The sequence below is a fragment of the Bradysia coprophila genome (genome assembly GCF_014529535.1).
Source record: "Bradysia coprophila strain Holo2 chromosome X unlocalized genomic scaffold, BU_Bcop_v1 contig_128, whole genome shotgun sequence".
Taxonomy (NCBI): Eukaryota; Metazoa; Arthropoda; class Insecta; order Diptera; family Sciaridae; genus Bradysia; species Bradysia coprophila.
Genome location: NW_023503295.1, coordinates 840,463 through 862,516, shown reverse-complemented (window position 1 = coordinate 862,516; position 22,054 = coordinate 840,463). Strand labels below are relative to the sequence as shown.

General features: G+C 37.0%; 1 long non-coding RNA gene across 1 annotated transcript; it reads right to left on the bottom strand.

Moving 5' to 3' along the window:
• Positions 1 to 1,900: 1,900 nt before the first annotated feature.
• Positions 1,901 to 20,475, bottom strand: LOC119067701. The gene is made up of 3 exons (XR_005085989.1): positions 20,465 to 20,475; positions 6,882 to 6,891; positions 1,901 to 2,065 (listed from the first exon to the last, which is right to left on the bottom strand). It is a non-coding gene; the product is annotated as an uncharacterized LOC119067701 (long non-coding RNA).
• Between the last annotated feature and the right edge of the window lie 1,579 nt (positions 20,476 to 22,054).

Below are 22,054 nucleotides of genomic sequence, written 5' to 3'. Positions count from 1 at the left end.
CGCGGCGCCAACTAATCTAATATTCTCGACATGCTACACCTCTCCGCCTGCGAATAGTGTATTTTAATATTCTGGACTATTCAAATTTACAGCTCAATAATTTCTAATATTTCTCAGCAATCTATATGTTAATTAGCTTTTGAGAATTGCATAGAAAAGTTTATTAAATAAATTTTCTCCAGATGTAATCGCCTATTCTATGAAATGATGTGGACATTACAAAAAGGTAGCAAACAGATAATGACAATCAGCTAACCTTGTTGTTTAAATACACACTTGTGAGTTCGTCTCGTAACACAAAATTGGTACTTCATGTAGTGTATGACTTTCGCAGCACCCAATGTAATATACTTTTTGTACTAGATTAATGAAGACGACACAGCATATGCTGTGATCAGTTTAGAGATGACCCATTGGCACCTTGAATTTTTCTGCTAGTACTTTTTGTCTATGTGCGTTATTCGTCATCTCATCATATTATGAAGTGACTATTCGCACAATGTATGTACATACGAATAGCCTCTTCTTCGCTATTCGCACATTCTGAGGAAGTGACCTTTGGTCAAGGTCCAACAAAATGACGAAATGAGGCGTATTTCGTCAAAGGATAAATTCAGTTAAAAAAAACGAACACCTTCATCATTCAATTTGTAGGAGGATGAATTCAGTTGATCAATCAGAATACAGAAACCTTCCTTATTCAAGTTGAAAAAGTATGAATTCAGTACCAAACTCATTCTGTACACAGTTTGTAAACGGATGAGTAAATTTGGAACAAACCAAACTCTTACCTTTTACAGTTAGTAGAAGGATGAATTCAGTTGAAACAAATCAAACTCTTTCCTTACACAGTTTGTAGGAGAATTAAAAACCAAACTCTTTATTGACACTGTGTGTAGAAGGATGGATTCAGTAGAAACAAGCCAAACTCCTTCCTCACACAAATTGTAGAAGGATGAATTCAGTAGGAGGAAACCAAACTCCTTCCTCACACAAATTGTAGAAGGATGGATTCAGTTGGAACAAATCAAACTCGTTCCTTACACAGTTTGTAGGAGAATGAAAAAAACCAAACTCTTTATTTACACTGTTTGTAGAAGGATGAATTCAGTAGGAACAAACCGAACTCCTTCCTCGCACAAATTGTAGAGGGACGAATTTAGTCGGAACAAAGCAAACTCCTTCCTCACACAAATTGTAGAAGGATGAATTCGGTAGGAACAAACCAAAGTCCTTCCTTACACAGTTTGTAGAAGGATGAATTCAGTTGGAAGTTGGAACAAACCGAACAACACCTTTACTCAGTATGTAGAGAAATGAATTCGGTAGGAACAAACAAAACTCTTTCATTGTAAAGTTTGTAGAACGATGAATTCTGTAGGAACAAACCAAAATCTTTACTCCTACAAATTGTAGAAATGAATTTAGTTGTATCAGACTAAACTTCTCCCTCACACAATCTGTAGAAGGATTAAGTAGGAACAAAACACATGCCTGAACCATATGATTCATAAAAGGTTAATATAACTGACTATTTGATCTAATTAATATTCTGTTATAAAGTCGTTAATAATATTTGGTTTCGAAAGCTCTAGAATACGTAATGCGAATAGCATTTTCCTTTTTAAATTATCGTCTGTGCCAATAGTCAAAATTGTATAAGAAAAACTATTGATAGGCGCCTGCCAATAGTCATTTTAATAAAATTTTCACTATTGGCAGGCGCCTGCCAATAGTCATTTTAATAATATTTTGGCTATTGGCAGGCGCCTGCCAATAGTCATTTTAATAACATTTTGGCTATTGGCAGGCGCCTGCCAATAGTCATATTAATAATATTTTCACTATTGGCAGGCGCCTGCCAATAGTCACTTCGTTTTGATATTTCGTATCCATTTCGTATGAGTAAAAGTGGCCGATGGATTTAGCCCGAGGTACTTTTACTCATCGTGATACGAAATATCAACTTATTTCCCTAGTGTATTATGACGTTTTCCTTTACGAAGGAGGGAAAGACTTTTCCCTAGGGACGGAAAGTCCATTTTCTCTCCCTAGTAAAGGAAAACTTATATCTTGGCAGGTTCAATCCATAAAGTCTTTGAGCAATTGAATGAATCGCATTACCTCCGTTAAGGAAACAGATCTCCGTTTTGTCTCCGGTTACGTGACAGCTGTCAAAGTGAACAACGAAAATATTGGACTCAGCTTTCGCTTTACTGTCGGATGAAACGATGTACACGGATGAATTGTTTTTAAATCGCAAGTAAAGCCAATTCAGCTTAATGTCTGCACAAACCCAAATGTGAAATAGATGGCGTAAATTGCGATATAAATTCATTACTATTACCACAGCTCTGCTTCTAGCATGAACATAAATATTCGCAGGCCTATGCAATCAACATATGCTTAGCATTATATCGTAAGGATAGGAGTCATGATTTCTTGGTGTGAATAGAAACACACAACACATGCAATCATACACTCATACACATTTGACGTTGAATAAATGAGCGTTCGTGATAGAAGCAGTGCTCAGCTATTACTGAAAGCAAACATTTGTTAAGCGCTCCAAGTGCGATGCGGAATTGACGAAGCCTTGGATAGTTCAAACAGTGCCTCACATCGAAAATTTACTTTTTCGTTTTGATAATAGAAGTTACAGCCATGACAGGATTTATTATTATTATTATTAAATAGGGCGTCTCCTTAATTGCTTAAGTAAACATGCACTTAGGCCGCCAGTGGGCCCGTTGTGCTACCCATGTTATAAGTTATGCCAGTGTGCTACACTCCGTATTTTTGTTGGAATCTACCTGTACTACAGATGTAGTTTAGGATATCCCTGGGGTGTAACGTTTCGATTGTGCCGATTTTTATTGTAAAGTTGCCCAGGTATTTTAATCTTGAAGAAATGAATGCTGGACATTGGCATAAGTAGTGGTCGGCTGAATCAACGTGTTCCCCACATAGATCACAACCCGCATCATGTCTTTTTCCGATGTTCGTAAGGTGTTTGTTAAAGTTAAAATGTCCCGTCATTACTCCTGTATATACCTTAAGTCTAGTTCTGCTCAGATTGACTAAAAACTTTGTGTGGTTTTTACGTAGTGGGATATTACTCTTTGATTGTCTACATCCTTCATGATTTCTCCAGTAATCAAAGAATCTATGATGCCTGTATTCATTTATTTTGTGCTTGATGATAGAGGTTGGGATACCTATAAGTGGCTCTGGAAGCGAATCAACTGTCATGAGTGCTCCTTGTTTAGCCAACCTGTCAGCTATTTCATTTCCTGCAATATCCGAATGTCCCGGAACCCAAGTAAGATTTACTCTATTTAAGTGTGAGAGATATTCTAGTGATTCCCAGCATTTTAGCGTTAGGGCTGAATCGATTTTAGGTGTTCCTAAAGCTTTTATTGCAGCTTGACTGTCTGTGTATATTGAGACATCATGATCTTCAATTTCCTTTTTTGTAATTTCTTCACAACATTTTATTATTGCTGCTACTTCAGCTAGATATATTGAGCAGTTAATCCCTAGGGGGATTGATAGTTTTACATTTAGTGTTTCGCATGATACTCCTGCGCCAGCAGCGTCGTTCATAAGAGAACCATCTGTATAGAAATTTGTATTGTTGATGAGTGGGAGCAATTCCACTGCGATCTTTCAGGAATAGCTATTTCAAATCTCAAATCTGTACGTCGGTGTGATGTAGTCTGTTTTTGAATGAATGGTGGCTAGACTGGGGATCGTTTTCGACCTAAACCAGATAGCTGCGTGACCAGCATCTCTAAATTTGACTGCTGAGTTTCGTGATAGTCTGCTTAGTACTAACAGCGCTTCTGATTCTACCATAATGTAGAGGTGTTAAATCAAGGAGTGCTTCTAAAGCTACTGTAGGCATCGAGTGCCATACTCCAGTAATTGCTTTACAGGCCAAGCGTTGAAATTTATTGAGTTTGTCAATGACCGATTTTTGGCCACATTTATGGTTCCAAAGAAAAGATCCGTACAGTAGTATCGGTCTTATTACCGATGTAAAGATCCAGTATAGCCCCACGAGTTACTATATGCTTTCCTACATTGCCAAAGTGCTATTGTAGCTTTGTGTATGCGGTTGTCGATGTTCGGTATCCAACTTAGTAGGTAATCTAGGATAACACCTAGGTATTTTACTTCATTAACGAATGAGATAGGAATTCCGTTTACAGTTGGAATGATTATTCCATCGACTTTTCTCCTATTGTTCCTGAAGAGTATAATAATAAAATAATAATAATGACAGGATAGTCTAAACGCAACGAATATATTGCCTGGGTGTATGTTTAACATCAATTAATAAATATGCTGCACTGTAGACAAAATGGAATCAAAATCAAAGTCTCCAGATGTGGACTTTCAGATTTTAGATTTTTTTTTAAATAGTAACTTGTTTACCGAGGGGATAAAATAGGAAATTCCAAGAAGGGCGATGCTCGCGGTAGGGAATGCAATCCCGTACCGATTTTTGAATCCCGGGATTCGGGATTGAGAAACTCAGTACCGGTACCAGTACCGGGATTTCCGGTACTGAAAAGATATGGATTAATTATCAGTAAAAGAAATTATTTTCATTTTATTCTCATTTTTTTAAGTTTTTTAATGGTACAGTTAAGTGTGCTTACTCACAGTGAAACACGTATCGAATTTATTTTGTTCTAAATATCAAATTTGACACTACGACAAAAGAAATTCGATACTTACGTCGCTGTGTGAAGGCCGGGTAACTTTACTTTATGTTTGCAACAGCGTAGATGTCACATTGTAAATTCAATTTTCTCTTTGGAAAAATGCTCACAATGCACTTAACGTATCATCGTTCAATCTTGAACGTATAAGTTGTGGGACTTGTTGTCGTCACAATCGCAAATTTTTGTGCTCTGTGATTTAAAAATTAATTGATTTGTTAGGTAATGTAAATTTTCAAGCACGCTGCCTTTGAAAATATAAATCGTGTGAAGTGACAGAAGACCGACTTCCCGACAGCGTCAATTAGTGGCAGTTTTGTGAAATATCGCCTAAATCCACAATATATTTTACTACGCAAGTAACGGCAAGCCGGAAATGCACGTTCAGATTCAACGCTAGTTGGTTTGATGAGCAGCAGACACTCACCAGAAAGATTTTAAACACTTCAAGCATGGATGATACTCTAAATAGAGTACTGAAACTGGACAGTGTATTATACAAACGTAGAACACTATAAAAATATTTTTATGTAAAATAGAGTACTTTCTGCAGCCGACCACTATGATCATGCATGCGTGAAGTGCGTTGCTAGCCATCGTAGTTTTAAAAACGTCTTTTTCTGTGTTTGCAAATAATACGACATAAGAGAAAAACGTTAATTAATCCTATGTTTCAATGTTTATCTTATATTGCCATAGTAGTTTGAATCATACAAGTTGATCGATTTCAAAATTTTATAAAAAAAACACTGACAAAAAAGATTCGAACTCACCTGTTGCAGGTAACTTTGTCTCCAGGTAATATACAATAGCTGCCACAACTGTAGCGCCCCATGCAAAAAATACAGCTGCGGCAGATAATGTAGATTACCTGTAGACAAAGTTACCTCCAACAGGTGAGTTTTTCGAAACTTTTTTGTCAGTGAAAACTGGATTTTAAATTTCGGTACTAATCTCGGGATTTTTTGATCAATACCGGGATTCGGGACTGGGATTTTCCGGTACTGGTACCGGGATTGGTACCGGTATTGCATTCCCTAGCTCGCGGCCAAAGCGAAGCGAGGTGAACACAACGTTTTTGAAAACATGAAAAAGTGGAAATTTTAATTAATTCAGTTCCTCTTAAAATTTTAAACTTTCAGAAAAATTGGTAAATATTGTAGTTTATTACGAGTGAATGATTTCGCGACATTTTATAAATTTGCTTGAGTCAATATTTACGATCTGTGAAACTAACGAGCCACATTTCGAAGCATATTATTTTCGTTCCTTGTAAATACAAAACTTGTAAGAAATTCTTCACTTAATATTTTTTTTTACTTCTTCTTCTTCTCTTACTTTTTATGCGAACATCTGTTAGTTGTCAAAAAAGTTTGCAACGCTTGCGGATTCAGCAAAAATAATTGAGAGACGAAGCTTGATGTTGATATTAAAATTTATGTAGAAAAAAAATTGTTTTCAAGGTATGTTCCACTTATTGCGTTTTGCATCGAAATTTGATGTAATCACATGAAAACGAGCTTTTTTATGGTAACTTTTTTCGTTCGTCAGGTTTCTTATTAATTCATGTCATTTGAATTATTCCGACGGTAGATGCTATTCGCAATCGCTTATGGTGATTCCACGTAAAACTTGAAAATTAGAAGCTGACCCTGCATATGATTACTTTATATAGAGAAGCTACTTGATTGATTGATTGATTTTATTCAAGAGTTTTCTCTTACAAATTACAATTGAATTTACAACAAAAAAGACACCAAGGCCATCCTTGTTGGGCCCATTGTGTCGTGCTCTTCGAGTGTGGTTGTTGGTGTGATGATGACATTGATGGTACTGTTGGTTTGTGCATGGTGTGGTTGTACCGCACATTACTCGTCTTTCATTACGCCTAGTCGTGCATCTAAGTTAGATTCCCGCATTTAACACAATCGCACGCTTTCTATTCAGAGTGTGCAACAGATATATTGGTATGCCAAATGAGCCTCGACAGGTATGTGATGCTGTCAACGATACATTCTCGTGCTCCCGACAATACATGTCTCTTCTCAAGTCCTAACTGTGTACACCCAGTTGGTGTCTATTAAGAATTTCTCACCCATGTTTGCGTTATGCGTTTCCGTGAAACCTCGCTAACAGCACACTCCCATATACGATATATCTTCTAGCTCCCAATACAACCATGTCTACTCTGAACAAGCCCGTGTATGCAGTATACCTAGAACTTAGATACGCTCATAGGACATTTGTGTGAGTAAAACGATGATTGACCATTCTGTTATGCACGGCCAAAATTGACTCGATATTTGTTATCATCCAATCTGCGTGCCGCAGCCCGCGATGTCCATACAGGGAAGCTTGCCCGAGGTCCCACACAGGAAATGTTCTGTGCCTTGTCGATGATTCTCAAATCGGTATGTGGGCGCTTCGGCAATCATTATCCACTGGATAGATACGTGTACACTCATTGTCTGATGTGTCATTTTCTCTGTGTCGCATGTATTTCGGGTTATGTTGCTTGGTGGTTTTTTTAAATGAAAATATGCAATATCGCGAATCCCATCACGATTGCTCCAATTGACCAGTGATCCAGAGGTGTTATTGGTCCGATCAAATTGTATTTTACGTTATAATGACAATCATTACGCTTTTAAAACAAAATTTTCGATACTTTTTTCACAATCACAGAAAAACATGACATTTCTTTTCGGTGTCCGTTCACGTTCCACCTACTGACTTAGAAGCTTAGAAGTCGAAAATCGAAATCTCCCGAAAGATCTGACGACTTCAGAAGAAACGATGACTTAGTGAAGATATTACTTTCTGTTAATGCTCGAAACAGGTCAGTGTTACCTGTTCTGAGAAACCACGTCTGGTTCAGGTTTAATTTGAATCCCAACAAAAATCTCTTCGAGAAAAGTGTGACGCAGTCTTTGAAATACAATTTCTAAAATGAATGATATCGCTAGAGTTGACGCTTTCAGCTTCGTTACGCAAAAATTAAATTTTACACCCAATTTTAGTTCAAACAAGCTGGCTTAGTTTTTCTCATCATCTGCCAAATAATTTTTACCAAAAAAAAAATTTGACTGGAAACAACCAAAATTTTACCAAAAAATTCTGCGTCGCATGTGGCAGATAAATTTTCTTGCTGGTCTGTTCCTGAACATTTGCCACTTTGCGACGCAGATTTTTTTGGTAAAATTTTGGTTGTTTCCAGTCAATTTTTTTTTTGGTAAAAATTATTTGGCAGATGATGAGAAAAACTTAGCCAGCTTGTTTGAACTAAAATTGGGTGTAAAATTTAATTTTTGCGTAACGAAGCTGAAAGCGTCAACTCTAGCGATATCATTCATTTTAGAAATTGTACTTCAAAGACTGCGTCACACTTTTCTCGAAGAGATTTTTTTTGGGATATCAGTCGTTTTAGAAGTTTTAGAACTCTGCTTTTTATAACAGTTTATAACAGAAATTCGGAAATTTGGCAAAATTTGAAAATTTGACGAAATTCGAAAATTTGACGAAATTCGAAAATTTGACGAAAATCGAAAATTTGACGAAAATCGAAAATTTGACGAAAATCGAAAATTTGACGAAAATCAAAAATTTGACGAAGATCGAAAATTTGATGAAATTCGAAAATTTGACGAAATTCGAAAATTTGACGAAATTCGAAAATTTGACGAAAATTGAAAATTTGACGAAATTCGAAAATTTGACGAAATTTGACGAAAATCGAAAATTTGACGAAAATCGAAAATTTGACGAAAATCAAAAATTTGACTAAATTTGACGAAATTTGACCAAATTCGAAAATTTGTCGAGATTTGACGAAATTCGAAAATTTGACGAAAATCGAAAATTTGACGAAAATCGAAAATTTGACGAAAATCGAAAATTTGACGAAAATCGAAAATTTGACGAAAGTAATTCTCTATCTGCCACCATTCAAGAAATACCTCTAAAAACATAATTGACCCACCCATTTCCAACTTTCGACATTTTTCACATATGCCCCTCTGTTCTACTCGTAAAACTCTGAGACTTTGCCGAAGAAAGTAATTCTCTATCTCTCATAACCCAAAAAAATATTAGTCCTTTCATCCTACGCTCGAGTAGCTCAAAATTTGGTCACTCTAATCACTCTAGCTCAAACGAATCTGCCCCGATTTTTTTAATTATTTTTTTGTTCGAATCGTGTTACGAATACCTTTCATTTGATGGGTCGCACGCCTCTGTAGGTTTCAATACAGCTAAGCTACAGCCGAAAACGCGTTCCCGACCCTCGAAAACCACACTCAGAAACCACTTCGAGGCCAATAAAACAAAATTCTGGTTTTTCCTGGGGTAATGGCGTATCATATTTTCATTTTTATGCCCACCCTGAGGTTCCTGCAAAATTTCATGGAGATTGGCTGACTAGTTTCCGAGATCGACCGTCGATAGATAGACAGATAGACAGATAGACAGATAGGCAGATAGACAGATAGACAGATAGACAGATAGACAGATAGACAGATAGACAGATAGATAGAAACATACAGAGTAAGTTGAAAGATTTTGATTGTTTGGAAAACGTTAATTTGGTGCATTTTCTATCAAAATGACCAACTTCAAAACGATGTATCTCCGGCAATTTTAAAGTTACATAGTCGAGTGATAGCTCGTTTTGCTCGTATTTGAAGCACGAATAAGATAGAATAGGATTTGTGGTGATACAGGCCAAAGGAAAGAAACTTAAATTCTCGCCTATATATAGTTGTCGCGTCTCAAAAAATTTTCTTCGTTCTTTTTTTGGAAGTTAGACTGCGTCAAGTCCTCCGCTATCGCTCCGGACATGATCCGAAATTTCTATCGGAAATGCTATTCACACTGAATATAACTTTTGTTAAAAAAAGAGTATTCGCACTATGTCCGAATAGCTAAAGTATGTTATATGTCTCTGTGTGGTAAGACTAACATTATTCATCAACTCGGAGGGGAGTTTGGGTTTATCTTTGCATCGACACATAAAAAATGATATGCACCTATGTCCAGATGTTTATTTTGACGAGTGTTATTATGATACGCGCCTTCGGCTTTGCCGATTCTAACCATCATTATAATGACAGTAGGTCATTACTTAACCCAATGGTTATTAGGGATTCTTTTGAAAATCCACCTATCAAAATCGGACCCATTTCGTCTGGGATGGATATACACATGGTTTGAAAGGCCTTTGCCAGTAGACCTCAAAACAGGCCTCACATAGTCTCGAGCCACACCTGGTTGCTGGTGGTAGGTGTGCGAAGGTCGAAAAAGGATGTTTTTTAACCTAATTTTTTGGCCGCTATAAATGATCGTTCTTGGTGAGAGTGGGCTCGTTGGAAAGCTGAGTTTAAGTACTTTCGGGTCATGCCTAGTTTTATTAGATTCATTGATATATGTTCACTCAAGCTTCATAATTTGGGTAGTTACAGTGTGTTGTGTGCTGTGTGTTTTGGTGGCTGCAACGATGTACACATTGAATGACTTGATTGATGTAACCCAAATTCAATGAATTTGTGTTCATAGGTCTCGCCTACATTTAGGCTCTATATCAATTAGCATGATTCGAGGTGGTGAGGATTGCGTGTTGGGTGCTTCTGAGTGCGTGAACTGTGTTTTTTCTGTGTTTGTGCGGGAGAGAGGTTGGTGATTTTGCGTTTTTTCCTTCGCTTGCGGCCGGTCGCCATTTTGATTGAAAAGTTTACGTGAAAAATGGACGTCAAGTGCAAACGATAAGAATGCGCTATAGGAGCATCGCAGCCCAAGCATCAGCGGAGCGACCGTTGGAGGTGCATTGACGATATGAGACCGCTGGAGGTCCCCGTGGTGATCAAAAAATGGTCTAGATTATTGAATTATGTGCAACTGTTTCCCTTGGCGTGGACCCTGGATTTTCCAGCGTTTGCATTTTGGTTGTCCTTTTGTGACTTAAGAGGTTAACAGGGGCACGCTGAAATTGTGGCCTTCGTTTGTGCGTTTCGAGGTTTTTGATCGCTGGTAACTCTTACATGGTTCTTTTTTGGGAAAAGTGGAGACATGGTTTCGAGTACAGGTGTGTCGGTTTTGAATAGAGAATGTGATTGTCTGTGGGGGATTCATGTGCTTTGAGACAAGTGTACCTATATCCCGAATTTGCGTCAAAGGTACACTTTTCTTAGAGCACATGAATTTTCCACGGACAGTCGTATTTTTGTTCGGGGCTGACGCATTTGTGCTCGGAGCTATGTTTTTGCTTTTTTCAGGAAGGACTCCTGTGGGGGGTTGTCAGCGTTGAAGTTGGAGTTTAGTAGCTAGTCCAGCCAAGACTGATCGACGCGGTTGTTGTTCCTACTGGGTCGGTAGAGTAGGATGAGTCGCGTGCGTTTAAATCAGGGCGGTTACTGAGTACTTGTTGAAGTGCGCAGAGATCGGATGAAAGTGCAGGAAGAACGTCGTCAAATCGCGCAGGTTGGAAGAGACGAACAGACGGCGATAACAAGAAACATGACAATGGCGGTGAGCCAAGTGCGTGGTAAGTACACTGGCGAGAGAGGTAATTCGACTAACTATATTGACTGATTGAAAAATTGCATTTGTAGCTAGTCCGACTGTCAGACCGAGCGGCGGCAGTTGTTGTTAGTTACCTCTGTAGCATACAGAGGTATATAAGTTCTAGCAACTTGAGTGGCGGCCCAGCGCTGCAGACCTTAGACTGGCCTGGGGAATTCTTGAGAGACAACCAGGACAGTCTCTGGACAGCTTGAATGGCCGAAAAGTAACAGGAAAACGCGACATGCTTTTCCCTTACTGTTCTAAGAGAGCCTGACTGGGATCAGGGCCTGGTCCCCAGCTCAAGATGTGAAGTCTGAGTCTGAGTCTATATCAATTAGCATGATTCGAGGTGTGGCTCGGAAATCACGTTAAGCCAGCACTTTTTATTGCCCGTAAAAGGATTTAGTGAGGTCTCTAAACAAATCAATAATCAAATAATTATGATTAGAATCGACCTACTAATCTTAACATGCTAATAACGATAGGTGAAAGGAAGAAACGTTCCAGTCGTTTAAATTTTGAATTAAGCGGAGTGCGCAAAAAGCATCGACAATACATTATGCTGCCACTATTCGCAACCGGGATGAATTACTAAGTGTTAGACATCTGTTATCGTAACATTAGCACTTGCATCAACCCTAAATTTAACTAAAAAATGTAATAGTACGCACGCACAACAAGTAGAGCAACTGGCAGTGACCGATGATATCTTTATTCGAGGAAAACGGTGCAATTAGTAACCGAAATTATTATCAGTTAAATGAAAAGGTTGGACGTTATTCAATATCGGTTTTATGGAAAATTAATAAAATTCAATATCGTCGAAGAATCGTTTAATTTTGGTGCTCGTAAAAATCGATAGGATCTGTGTTTTATTTCACGCCAAAAATGAAAACGTAAAAATCTGGAAATTGTTTTCTCGCCGTTTCACCCTAAGATATTTATCTTTCAACTTATTATTATTTATGGAGTTTTCCTCATACTTTTTCGTTTTTGTTTCTTCAATCTATTGCACACATAACACACCCTCTACACTCCGCGCGCAATTGAATAATAGAAAACTTTCCAGAAAGATAAATATTTACACAGATATTCTTACAGATACAAAATGTGGAAAATCTCTCTCTAGGAACTTTGCGTTATTACCACCGCAGAATGTTGATACTTTTAACATTTTTCCAGCAATTTTTCTTATTAGATGAATCATTAATACGCATAAACGTCTCTACTCGTTGGAATGTGATTTATGTGTTACTTCTTTTCTCAAAAAAAAAAAAAAAAATGCAGAGGTGCCGTCTGTACAAAAGGGATATAAATTGAAAGTGTGCCAAATAAATCGTTCGATTTTCATATTTTCCGAAGCCATGAATTTTTCTCTCCCAAAATATACCCAATAACATCGTAAATTCGTTCCGAACGATGCTTCGTGCATCGAAAAAAGCGAACATTGCACACAAATCCAAATCCATCGGAAACAACATAATACACAGTCCCATTGCCCGATAGATCGGCCACAATTTCTCAAAAACAAAACTTGAACGTATGAACATTCATAGCCTTCCGGTTATTTAATAATTGGTATAAGTCAACGCTGTTATACGTTCAAATGCAACATTTATTGAATCCGTTCTAACATATGCAATTGTTAGCTATATGCACTTTTCTAATGGCATGGTTTTGCAACATTTTATCTGTCCCCGATATATTTCCACCAATTGATTTTATTTTTATTGGGTGGAAAAATCCAACATTGAGTCATTGAAGGGGGAGTGTTTGATGCATATGTGCTTTTTTAAACAATTTTTTTTGTATTCAAATACAAATAATGCATAAAATTGATTTTTTTTGTGTTGCCCTTTTGAATTGGTATTTATTTGGAGAGAATTCTAACAAAAAATTATTGTAAAACGGCTAATAAAACAGTTTTGACCTTTGCGTGTCTTGTTTGCGTATCGTTGATTAATGATGCCGGTAAAAGAAAAATGTCAATCCAGGCGGCACACTCAAGATCTTAGTTAGTGGACCTGCTTAGGCAAAAAATCGTTCATTTTACAAAATCGTTATAACGATGATTATAGATTGTTACGTATCGATTCCTGATTCTAAATTGATGTGGGGCCAAGACGGCAGCTCAATCGTTCTCCGGTGAGCGGCCGTTATGTCCCTTTTTTTCTATGATTTTTCATTCGTAAACGAGAAGAGATATCAATCCACTTTCAAAGGATAAATTATAAAGAAAAGTCTGGTGGAATTTATTTTTTGACATTTGAATCCAATATGGCGGAAAAAATTGGTCAAAGTCGAAAAATATTTTATCCGCAAAGGAAAATCCCTGAAACCGATAGAAAGACTGTAAATTCGCAAAAACTTTCTTCGACAGGTTTATAGAGAATTCAAAGAGCTACGTTTTCGTTTTTATCCCCGTACGAAGTACGAAGGGGCTTATAGGATTACGGTGCCGTGTGTAATTGATGGAATTCGAAGCAGACGGTAAGGGCAAAGTGTTTGCCTATGTTCATAGATAACGAATCCGCAATAAAAATTATGTCCGTCCGTCTGTCCTTCTGTCCGTCTGTCCGTCTGTCTGTCACGTCGATATCTTGAGTAAATCAAATCCTATTTCAAAAAAAAAAAATTTCCTGAAAGGTAGTTGAAATTGTGAGGCTAAGTTCGAAGATGGGCGATTTTGGGTCGACCCCTCCCGAGTTGGGGCCCCATAAGTGCTTTAACGTTTTCCAAAGATTTCTCTGGCCATTTAAAGGCTACACTGGTAAGTGATACATCAAATGAAAGGTATTTACAATACCTATCGACAAAAAAAAAGTTTATGGAAATTGGATGACCGACTCGTTTGTTAGACCCCTTGGTGTGAACTAGGTGCAGGGCGGCAAGCCGTTTTTGCTTGTAGGTTGGCCAAATTTGAACGTATTTAGATGGATTTTGCTTCAATATATAGGTATTGACCGTACCAATAAGGGAAAAAAAGTCCATGAAATTCACCGGAGCGTGAGCTAGGTCTCTTGGAGTGAGCTTATATGAGGCTACCCGGCCGTACAGTGAAGGTGGTGTTTTTTGTTAATATCTCGAGTAAAATTTGACCGAATTTCATGAATTTTTTTTTGTTTGAAAGGTACTAACGAATGTAAAGCAGCCGTTGTACTTTCCACCTCCTAACAAAATGGCTGTCCGCCGCCATTTTGGATTTTTGTAAAAACAATATAAATCGGTGAAAATAATTCTTACAAAGTTATTGATCAGTGGGAAGTGATTGGTTATGTGTGTGTGGTGTTTCAAGGATCCCAAATATGGATATCTATATATAAATATATATAGCTATATTGAGCTATATTGAGCTATATAACGGTATAGATAGTTATTTTGAGCTATATACTAGCATATTTATCGGTAAATAGGTAAATCGGTAAATTTATAGGTAAATATAGGTTAATATGGGACTGAGGAAATTTTAGGTCAATTTTAAATTTGTGTTACGTTTGGAAGAAACATCGTACGGGGCTTCGTAATTGCGCTATGCGCAATTTTTAAGACGTACAAATTTCATAAGAATTTTACTTTACCGACGTTTATGGGCGCAGTAGACTTACGTTAAGAGTAGGGCGACCGACGAACTAGGGTCGCGTACGCAATAGATGTACGGGTTCGTACGGGGCTCAGTCGCAGCAAACGCTCCGACTGTTCTGACGGCTCGTTTATTTATTGAAATCGGGGAGCTCGTTTCGGAGATATGTCCGTAGCTGTGCAGTCATCACATGTTCCTCCTGTAAAAGTACATCGAAATCGCTCCCTGTTCTCGAATTTAAGAATTTTGAAGGATCTCTGAGTTTTTTTTTTATTATCATTAGGATTTATTGAACTGTTGAGGTGGTAGTGGTTCAATTCCTAAAATTCTGCCACTGCACAAGGTCACTATGTTCCCAGCTCTAGAATGTAAGTATTATGAAGGATTCGAAATTCGAAATAGAGTAGGACAAATGATGAAGAACTCTAGTAACGTCGACCCGGAACCACAGATCTACCGAGGCGGTTTCAATATCAGTTGGCGACTACATTCATCGACAAGTTATTTCCTTTATTTTGACGAACAGTTCCGATTGATTGTAAAGAAAACAACGCCACATTTTCTCAGGGTTGGTTAACTAAAAACTTTCTATTAATTTACTAGGTCTCGCTACAGGGGCGAGTCATACTCCTTGAATTCTCAGGGCAAAACTTCTTAAATTTTTTATCTTAAACTATATCGAATGAAAATGACTATTTTCTCGTTTTTGTTGTGTAAATACGATTTTCATACCTTCGGCTCTGTCTGGAAGCTTCTCACACGCTAAAAAAGACTTTTAGTCCTAGGTACGAAATGTACTATTTCAATAATAGGCCTTGTGTAGATCCGTACCAACCCTCATCAAAATTGACTTTATATCTTTTTGACATAAGAAAGAAAACTCTGAGAAGTCAGTGAGGTCAAAATTGATTTTCAATAAAAGGCCTCACCTGACGTAGCCCTGCAATAACAAAAAATGAATGAAAGAGAGAGAGAGAGAGAGAGAGACATACCTTAGCTCTCTAATCATAAATCCGTTTACTTTTGGGGTGACTTTCCTAAATTAAAAATTCTGACGAAATATTTAAAAATTGCTAGAAGGAAGTATGGGGTTATCATCACAATATCACCAATGTGAATAGCATACATTTCTTCTATCACAGTCGATTTACTTAATTTTATTATTATTCCTTTCGATTAAAGTCACATAGCCTTTGTGTGTGTGTGTGTGTGTGAAATGCCACAATAATAAATTCGCGGAGATTACAGCCAGACAAACATTCAATTAAATCCATTACTTTTTATTGAAGAAAATTCTTTTGTTGAAAATTTATATGACAATTCATTCCATTTGTGTGGGTTTGTGTGGCGGGGAAATGGAATCGGTCGGTTAGTCTTACATAGAGAATAAATTCGTATGTCACATCGCAACTTATTAATCGAAAAAGTAAGCGGGTAAAAAGGGAATCAGCACAAAAATGATATTTAATTAAATCATCATTTATCCCCATCTATCACACACCGAAAAAAAAACTCACACACAGAAATGAGAGATATTATATTGGCGATGATGTTGGAATTTCTATTTGAAGTCCGAATTTGATTTATTTCATTTATTGAATATTACACAAGAGATAAAAATGAATTATTGGCTAACTGTTAAAATATTAAATGAAAATGAGATTCAGTCGAGTCGATTTGTAGGTGTAATGTTTTACTGCAGTTGATTGAGAGTGTAACGCGGCTGCAGAAAACGTGCAGATGCAAAAGACCCCACATTTTTACCTTTACATTTTATAGAGGTTTCTGTGATTTCGTTATTGCAATTTTTACGTAAGTAAATTTAAGAACACAAAACAAAATGCAGCACAAGCTGTTGGAAGTTGCAGGGATTCGCGATAGGACCTTATACGAATTATATATAGACTGGAAATTACGAACAAAATTACGTAAAAAGTGTGTCCCCGACATGAAAAACGAAATATTTGATAGGTGTTAGGGAATCTCGCGCCGCGTCATTCACAATAACTCACAAAGTGACATCTTCCTTATACAAAATGTGTCAAAATGTGAATTATTGTGAATGACGCGGCGCGAGATTCCTAGCAACCATTTGATAGTGTGAGACTTGGTGGGCAAATTAGCGCGAAGGTTTCGAAATAAATTGAATTTTGAATTAAAAAAATAATAAGATATTGGAGCGATTACCTTGGGGATGAGGTTGGCACCTCTCAGAGATTCGGAAGTGGCAGCGCCCGTTTTTTTTTACGTTACGCTTTAGCAACGGACTAGATGCAACATTAGAACTCACCCACAGCGCGAAGCTATTAAAATAATCTAATTAAGTCATGGCAGAAAAAATGAAAAACCGAACAGAGCTCTTCGCTCTTCCCTTGCCCATGGGTCGCGTGCAGCGAAACTGCAGACAAAAAATACTGTTTCGACCTCAAGTGCTAACGGCGGTCAAAAACTAGAGAGGGCTAGTCTTCATCAGTCGTTTCCGTTAGACTCTTCCCGAGACAGTAGGAAATTTTCGGTTGAACAAGCGTTAGAAAATTTACAATGTAATCATGCCATCTTCTGATGGAAATTGCGCATCAAACTTGAATGCTACTACGAAAGTTCCCAGAACCGGTATGATTACTCTAAGGATAGGACGAAGACGAATAAAAGAAGTGAAAATTGAACTGAAGTTAATTTTAGTCTTTACTGAAAGAGACCTCGAAACAGAATGAAAATTTTAATTTTGACGATCAAATAACTAGATTGATTGCAAGATTACTGCGATTTCCAGCACAAGCAACCACTACGAGCTCAACGAGCACGTTAAAATCGGTCGAGCTTTGCATCTTTCAGTAGCTCAAGTTGCATAGGAATTAGTCGAGTGGCGCATGTTGAGGAAACTACTGACAAGACAATTCTTTATGAAAGGCATTCAAAAACCGAATGCTCTGCCACACGTGACACAATCTTTTTTATTGTCAAATTTTCTTTCTAAAACTTTTTGGGTCAAATTTTTGTTGTTACAATTTTTGCGTACAATCACAGAATGCACTACAACGACATCAGTGGTTTTAGAAACATACACAGGGACTTTCGTCACTTTTTACATTTTTAATGACTAATGCTTTCTTTTAAAAATTTAGCAACCTGGTGAGGTCATGTGGATTTTCCAAGATTTTTTTTTTTTGCATTTTCATTCAACTGTGTGATTAACCAACTGCAATTTTAGTCGTGTTATTTGTGCATAACGGTTTTTAAATGTTTCATTTATACACTTCCGATTCAACATGAAAACGAGCATTTTTTTGTTTGCAGATCTGTAACACTTACACCATTACAACAGTTAAAGTTCACTAAAGCCGTGCACAATGTTCTGGGATCTTTGATTAAAAAGTCGTCATTTTCGTGTGGAAATTGAATTTCCATTAATTAGAATATTCCTGTGGCTTTTCCAATGTATATATTCATAAAATTCAATGAATTATTTATAAATGCGAAACCACAAAAGCAATCTAGTGACATTTTCAGCTTTCAACAGAAATTAAAATTTGCAATCTTCCGCGAAATACATTTTCTTACCAACAAGATTATTTGTAAATAAACAAAGTCACACGAACGTGTAAGAGGAGAGAGAGAAAAAAAAACCTTTTTCCTTCACGTCGGTATTTAGACAGGGAAGTAAATTAAAAGTTTTTCAGTTTGCATAACATTGACATTAATTAAACTTTTTTTTTCTGGTTTTTTGAAGCACCGACTAAATAAATACATACATTGTATTATTACAGAAAGTTTATTTTATCTTCATTCGTATCTCTTTGACGTCCTCATTTAACTTTAAGCAAATAGAGTTAAATAAATAATTACGAAAAAATAATGTTGCAAAACGCAAAGAACGATAATTTTATTCTCAAAAATAGATGCATATAATACCGAAAGAAAATACGTTTCAGTAAATTTCACCATATTCTTGGTAAGTTTCACCAATTTTGAGTAATTTCACTCAAATAAATTCAGAAAGTCATGCCCGCACGTTAGTACCTTAACTCCAACGACCCCCAAACTAGGATATCTAAAATCTCGGAATCCATACGAGTTCAACGAGCTATCACACGTTACTGCAGCTTCAAAATTGGCCGAGATATTGAACTTCGAAATATTGATGTTTGTATGAAAATAAGCAAAATCTCGAATTTTCAGATAACTGAAATCGCCTACGTTAGTTAGTTCCTATGGAAAAGTGGATCCAGCAACTCCTTAACGTTTCTATAGATTTTCCTGAAAGTCCCCAAAGTCTCCATACAAATGCCATATAAAAGCCAATTTGTATTAGTGTGTGCGTGTGTGTGTGTGTGAGTTGTATATTTTGTTGTTGGTGGTGATGTGGTGAATGGTGTGTGTTATTTTATGATAACTTCCACTAGGTCGGTTTCTAAATTTTGGGATGACAGATGATTCCTCTGGCACTTGGTAACTTCCATCGGATTTTTTGATGGATTTGCGTTATTTTCGATATAAATGAGGTGTTCCAAGGTTGGTTCCTAAATTTTGGTATGACAGATGATTCCTCTGGCACTACCTAACTTCCATCAGATTTTTTGATGGATTTGGGTTATTTTCGTCATAAGTGAGGTGTTCCAAGGTTGGTTCCTAAATTTTGGGATGACTGATGATTCCTCTGGCACTTCCTAACTTCCATCGGATTTTTTGATGGATTTGGGTTATTTTCGACATGAGTGAGATGTTCCAAGGTTGGTTCCTAAATTTTGGGATTCAGACTGATTCCTCTGGCACTTCGTAACTTCCATCGGATTTTTTGATGGATTTGCGTTATTTTCGATATAAATGAGGTGTTCCAAGGTTGGTTCCTAAATTTTGGTATGACAGATGATTCCTCTGGCACTTCCTAACTTCCATCGGATTTTTCGATAGATTTGGGTTATATTCGACATTAGCGAGTTGTTCCAAGGTCGGTTCCTAAATTTTGGGATGACAGATGATTCCTCTGGCACTACCTAACTTACATCGGATTTTTTGATGGATTTGGGTTATATTCGACATGAGTGAGGTGTTTCAAGGCTGGTTCATAAATTTTGGGATGACAGATGATTCCTCTGGCACTACCTAACTTCCATCGGATTTTTCGATGGATTTGGGTTATTTTCGATATAAGTGAGGTGTTCCAAGGTTGGTTCCTAAATTTTGGGATGATAGATGATTCCTCTGGCACTTTCTAACTTCAATCGGTTTTTTCGATGGATTTGGGTTATTTTCGACATGAATGAGGTGTTTCGATATACATCACCATAACCCATGGCAAATCATATCAAATTGTTCAACATATTTCTTAGCACGGAAAATGAAGTCAAGAAAGACATATTTCTTTCGTACATTACTTACCAGTGGGGCAAATGATGGAAATTGTACTTCCTTAGCTACGTCTCGATCGGTAAATTTCACACAAGAAGTACCATTTGCCCTTGCCCCAATGCTAAGTAATCTAGTTTATTCAAAAACTTGAGGTAAAGTTTTGGCTCGGTGAAGTAAAGATTTCCGGTTCAAAAGGTTACATAGTCATACTAGGCCTGCGGCGTCGAATGTAAACCTACGTATGTCGGACCAGCATTTCACTAGGCCTGTGTGGTCGCATTGACTGATACAAATTCGTTTATTTTTGCAAAATATTTATTCAGCATGCCTAACATTTCACATTTTATTTTTGTGTTAGGACGAGCGAATATGCACCTGATGGATCGTGAAGGTAAATTTGTAAATTTTGATGAGCCACAATGTTGCATTTTTCATTTTCAAATTAATAAACGGTCACCGAGATTGGTTGATGTGGAAAAACGTTTGAAAGATAAATGGAAAATGATGTCATGTAATTCGGCTGGGGTAAAAAAAAAACCAAATGATAAATTTCACTTGAACGTTCTGTTTGATTATCCATTTGTTAAAATGTAAATGCATCAACTATAATAACGACAATATTCGTAAAATCATTATTTTTTCTCGCAAATCTGCCAATAAAACTCATAATTATTATAATGTGGACTATTTATGTCATATCAGCTACTACATAGTACTTCGACATAAAAGCTCACTTTAGCATTTTAAATTTAATTACATTGTACTGCAATATTATGTTAAGTACATCCAATATGCCATTTTAGCATGCACTTCAATTTTAATATGAAAAAAAAAAGAGTAAAATAATGTGGAACATGAAAGAGATTTACAATAAATATAATAAAATTGCAATTTAACAACAACTATATGGAGCTACTAAAATAATGAATGTGACTCGATGACAAATTGAGTACAAAAAGCCATTTTTAAAATTTATTTTTAAACTGAATAATTCTGCAAAATCGAAATGTTTCAGTTGACAGTGAGAACAAAAGAACTTTCGCAGTTCGCAGTTCGCACACATTTTACTCACATTTTTAGCCCCGTACGAAGTACGAAGGGGCTTATAGGATTACGATGCCGTGTGTAATTGATGGAATTCGAAGCAGACGGTAAGGGCAAAGTGTTTGCCTATGTTTATAGATGACGAATCTGCAATAAAAATTTGGGCCGTCTGTCCGTCTGTCCGTCTGTCCGTCACGTCGATATCTTGAGTAAATCAAATCCGATTTCAAAAAATTTTTTTTTGCCTGAAAGATAGTCAAAATAGTGAGGCTAAGTTCGAAGATGGGCATATTCGGGTCGGCCCTTCATGAGTTAGGGCCACCTAAGTGATTTAAGGTCTTTTGGTGATATTTATGGCAAAATAAACGATGGAAATGTAAATGACACGGCAAATGATAGGTATTGTCAATACCAATCCAGGAAAAAAAAGTTTTTTAAATCGGGTGAGTGGACCGCGAGTTAGGGCCTTAGAAGTGAAAAGCTACTAGGGCCCTATGTGTATTTTACATAGAACTCAAGTAAATTTCATCCGTTTTTCGTAATTTTTGTTTCATTTGGAAGGTAATCAAAGGCCGAATAGAATGTTGTTGAAAAAAAATTAAATTTGGGTCCTCGGACTAAGGCCGCTACTAGGGCCCTATGCGTATTTTACATACAACTCGAGTAAATTTCATCCGTTTTTTCGTAATTTTTGTTTCATTTGAAAGATAATCGAACACCGAATAGAATGTTGTTGAAAAAAAAATTAAATTTGGGTCCTTGGACTAAGGCCGCTACTAGGGCCCTATGTGTATTT